Below are 5395 nucleotides of genomic sequence, written 5' to 3' on the forward strand. Positions count from 1 at the left end.
ATATCTGTCCCTTCCGATGCATACTCCATGCACCCAACCTTAGCTTTACTTTAACCAATGCTTTGGAAAGAACATAGCATTTCTCCAAATGCAAGTAAACTCTGTTGTAGATTATCATATCAGTAAAACCCTATGTCTGATAAATCTAGGAAACTTTATTCACATAGTTATGTTTACTTTCCAATGTGTTGACAACACAATAAACAGGATCAAGTATTTGAAAAGGGTTTCAGATGAATTTATAAATCAAATAGACAAGCAATTGATAACACGAACCAAAACATTCACAAATGAATGAAAAATACTTCTGTTTCTTTATTGATGTTGAATAAACTAGATTACATTGAAATGGAGTTTTATTTAGGGCATAAAACCCAACAAACTCCCACTTGCACTTATATAAAATAAAAAGTGCATTTCAAATAATCTCAACACCTTGATATACAAATCAAGTGTAGTAGTAGTAAACTCCTCGTAATAGGATCTGAAAGGTTGAATTAAACACAACCTTTTCTCCACCATTACTCTTCCTTAGTCACAAAATCATTGATAATGTGAAATTCCTCTCTATATGTCTACTCTTTTGGGATACTGGATTCTATACCTTTGGCAACTACTTTTGGTTAATCAGGAAATAACACTAGTAGTTTAGGCAATTTGGAATGGTGCCAAAAATGTATAGAACTTTCCTTAGACTGAATAAGTACCTTTCCTGCAACTTTAACATTCAATTTTTTTCTGGTAGACCTAGAGACTTCAGATAGGTTTTTACACTTCTCCAAAATCACTATTCCACCCCTAGAGTAATCACCATCTTATCAGAAAGATAGCACAAAGGCAAATCTCGAAATCTGATGTGGTGTAGTCTAAGAGTTTTAAATACACCCTTATTGACTAACATATAGTTCTTCTTCTTAATCTTAAGATTTACTTGATTGTCTTCCAATGTTCTTCTCCTGGATTAATATGATACCTACTCATTACTCCCACTCAACAGCAGGTGTGTGGTCTAAAGGCATACTAAAGCATATATGAGACCTCTCACTGTTGATGTAAGAAATTCTTTCATGACTTTATTTTTTCTGGAATAGTTGAGACTTTTCGTTAGATAAATAAAATCTATGCCTAGAAGTCGAGAAGCTTCTATAGATTGCCATTAGAAAGAAAATGCTTCAGCATCTTACTAAAGTAAGTTGCTTGCATTAGAGTAAGTAATTACCAGGTATACCATAAGCCATAGGTTTAGATAAACTCAAACCTATAATACTAGGAACAGGAAGTCTTGTTAAGTGCATTGAATAGACTTATACACGAAACTTCCTTTTATGTCCTTGTAATAGAAAACTTTAGGTTACTCCATGTGAATGGATTAAACCATCGTTCTCTAGGCTTTTCTTCTTAGTTTCTTATCTTGACAATCCATTACTTGTTTAAACTCATAATGGATTTTAATCACTAGTGTCTTCCAAGTCATAAGAAGGTGAGTTCCTAGAAACTCTCCCACTACGACAAGGTACCGTGAATTATGTCTAAGAAAATTAAATGGTATTGACCTCTTCGGTTGTGACAAGACAACAGAGGCAGTGGGATCATCATATGTCAAATAAGATGATAAAACACTTTTGGAATCAAGAAATAAATATCTCCTTTATTTTCTACTTTATTTTCAGACTTAGTCATTTTCTTAGAAAAGTAGTATTTGTTTAAACAAACACTTTCTTATCTATTGACTATGGGATGGTCCACCCCTAATCACTTAGAATAGCTAACAAACCATGGTTAACAGTTCTAGCTTTTCTTAAGATTTTGATTAGGTCATCCATGAATCTAGTAATGATTTACATTAAGTATACAACCATTACATCATTCTGAAAATGTATCACCATAGAAGGATTTAGGCAACGACGAGTAACTAATCATCAATATGCAAATCAAAATTTCTGGGGAGGTAAGTTTGGATATAATTCAAAAATCAATTGAATGATCTTTGAATTGCATATCTACTAACTATTTCTCCACCCCTATCAGTTCGAAAGATCTTTAAACACTTACCTTAATGGTTTTCCACCATTGCTAGAAATTAATGAAATTTTTCAAACATTTCAAATTTCTTCGCATAAGGTATAATCTAGAGTGATCGTTTTTAAGAATACAACGAAAAAACTCATGTCCACCCCTGAATGTACATCCATCTACGAATGAGATGAAAAACTTTCAGTGGATATAGGCATATTAACTCTTTGCAGAGATTGATCTTGTCAAAACCACTATGAACAAGATACAAATGCCATAGATTGATAAAAATGTAGTTGTGTCTTTTTGATGACTTATGTATAATTACATCAAAGAGTTCTTAGAACAGTGCAAGTGGATCCTGGTCACAGAATACTAAACTCATATTCCATACTTTAATATACAGTTTTGAATCCATGAATAAAAGATGGATATTAAACACTTGTGAAAGTGTAACTGTATTGTATTCTGGAAAGAGAAATATAAGAAAATTTCTGTTTGGAATCTAAAATTAAAGTCAAAGACTTAAATTTATACAAAATATAATGAGTAATTCTATCTTGGACCAACACTACTAATTTAAACTAAGTCAGATTGCCCATACAAGTAGGAGATTTCTAAGATTGAGGACTTATATCATTGTGGAATAGAATTTCGGGATTATAATCATATGCGTCATTTATTTTCTGAAGAGAAAAAATAGAATGACATGAAATGATATATAGACCATTCATCCAATGATATGTTATTTAGCTAATTCGAAATGAATAAGCTAAGAGGAATTAGGATAATTTCGTTTATAAATAAGAATCCAACGATGCTTCGATAAGCGAGAGTCAAAGTAATCTTATTTATATAATCTTCTTGTTTCATATTGTAAATCCTAGTCTAAGGTGTTATCAATTGATGAACAGCTAGATGTTGCATTTACAATATTTATCTTTCGAGATCTAACACAATTATGTTTGTCTAATGGTGAAAATCCATTAGGGATTTATCTCATTAGAAAAACAAACCAAGTTAGACCAACAATGAAGATTCGAAATTAAACTACAAATAATAACAGAAAATAACATGGTTCAATATAAATTCATACACAATTCATAAATTATTAAACATATAGCAAGTAGAAATGACAAGTAAAAATACTAAAACATACAATCCTAAATAATTTCCAAGGTTTCTAACAAACTAATACAGTGTCCTGGTAGGCGAGAGTCAAACTATCATTCATTGAATAGAGTTGTCAGCTCATCTAAAATGCAAACCATTCTAGCAACCTTTTATTCGATCAAAATAAGAATCCAACGTTGTCCCGGTAGGCGAGAGTCAAGGTTATTCTCATTTTATGACCTTCTACCATTGTTTCATGTTTTATAAGTTTATCTCTAAGTACTCACCGTAGGGGAGAGTCTAATAGAGACGAAAAATTACAAAACACTTATCAAATGAGATCTTACGGTGTTAAATGCGTTCAACAAATAACCATTCATAAGGGGGACAAAGTCTAGTGTCTCGAGGTTCTATTGAAAACATTTAACTATTGTAAGACCAACAATGGAGATCGAATGTCTTAATAATAAAGCTCATTCTTTAAAATGTATTTTAATTATTATTTATAATAAAATATATTCATTAAATATCAAATTTAGAATTAAAATTCTAAATTAGAATTTAATTTTAATGTTTATAAAATTATACTTAGATGGTGATTGAAATAAATTGAATTATTTCCATCTCAGTAGTAATTTTGATATATAAATATTAAGAAAATTATTTAAGTTGTATTAATTTAAATTAATTTGCAACTCAAAATAAATTTTCATGAGAATATATTTATTGTATTTTGAAAAAGAAAGTATAAAAACTTTATATTTTCGAAATACTTAAATAATAATTACTTAGAAAAATACTTCAAGCAAAAAATATCACCTATCTAGATTTTCCTTTGACTAATTAATTCGATTTCTAATAATATACTTTAATTCATTTATTTTAAATTAATTAATAAATGAAAAAAATCATTGATTTAAGTGGGTCCAAGAATTAATTAAAATTAATAATTAATTTACAACTTAATCTATTTTTCAAGATAAATTCAAAATTATCTTGTATTATGAAATGCAATTTCGAAAATTGATTAATAAAATAAAGAAAAAAATATATTTTTTGAAAATTATTTAAATTTAAGTTGAAAAAATAAATTTCAACTAAAAATAATTTTCTATTTAATTAAGTGTCACGAAAAATAAATATTTAAGTATCATGATGAAAATCAACTTAGATATTTAATTTTCAATTTAATTAAATGTATTAAATTCAAGAAACAAATAATTAAGTGTAGAGAAGGCTTAATTATTAATCTTTAGTTTAATACTAGGGAAAATATACTTTAAAATAAATTGTACCAAAATTAATTATTTAAATAATTAATTTCACAATGTATAATATTTTCCTATTTAATATTAGAAATAATAAGTAGTCTAGAAATAACTATCTAGAAAATATCTTATTTGACTAAGTATCTTTTCCACAAAATTTAAAATAAAAATATCTAATTTAGGTTGTATTAGAAAAAATCTAGAACTTAAATATTTTTCAAATTTAAATATATCTAAATATCAAAAATTAAGTTGTAACCACTTAATTTGAAAATATTCCATTTTAAGTTAATATTTGAAAAAATATCAACTTAAAAAATATCTAAAGAATCTTAATAACCAATTCCTAAAATTCCTCAACTTAATTTTGAAATTTTAAATCCAAAAGATATTCAGATTTAAGCTGATTAGTTATAGATAACTAAATATCAACTTAAATAGGAATATTTAATGAAAAATTTAAATTAAGCTTCAGAAAGAATCTAGATGGTTATAATTCTATATTTAATTCAATACAAGAAAATACATATAGTTTAGCTTAGAATAAAATTCTTTAAACTATGGGTTTCTTAAATTAATTTCAAAATAAATGAAATTAATTATGTTTCTAATCAATTTTATTAGGTTAAACTAATTTAATTAACCTAGTACAGTTATTCAAATCAGGCAAATGGGCCTTCACAATTGGGGTAGTTCATGTGAGGGGGGGCTGAGTTCAGTATGTCGTACCCACTACTATGGCTCCCAACTCTCACACAACGCCCAAAAGAGAGGAATTTAACCTTAAAATGAACAACTGTTATTAATTGAATAGGCCCAAAACTAAATGGGCCTAAATAAAACTATCAAAAACTATGATATTTTATTTAGCAACAACAACCTATATGCATCTATAAAAAAATTAAACATATAGGCTCACACAGGCACACAATTTGGATGGATCCCATCATGTTGCTAGGTCATACACAGATGAAAGAAGATTGTGAAAAATACCTGTTACA

This window comes from Cannabis sativa, chromosome 2 (assembly GCF_029168945.1).
Source record: "Cannabis sativa cultivar Pink pepper isolate KNU-18-1 chromosome 2, ASM2916894v1, whole genome shotgun sequence".
NCBI lineage: Eukaryota > Viridiplantae > Streptophyta > Magnoliopsida > Rosales > Cannabaceae > Cannabis > Cannabis sativa.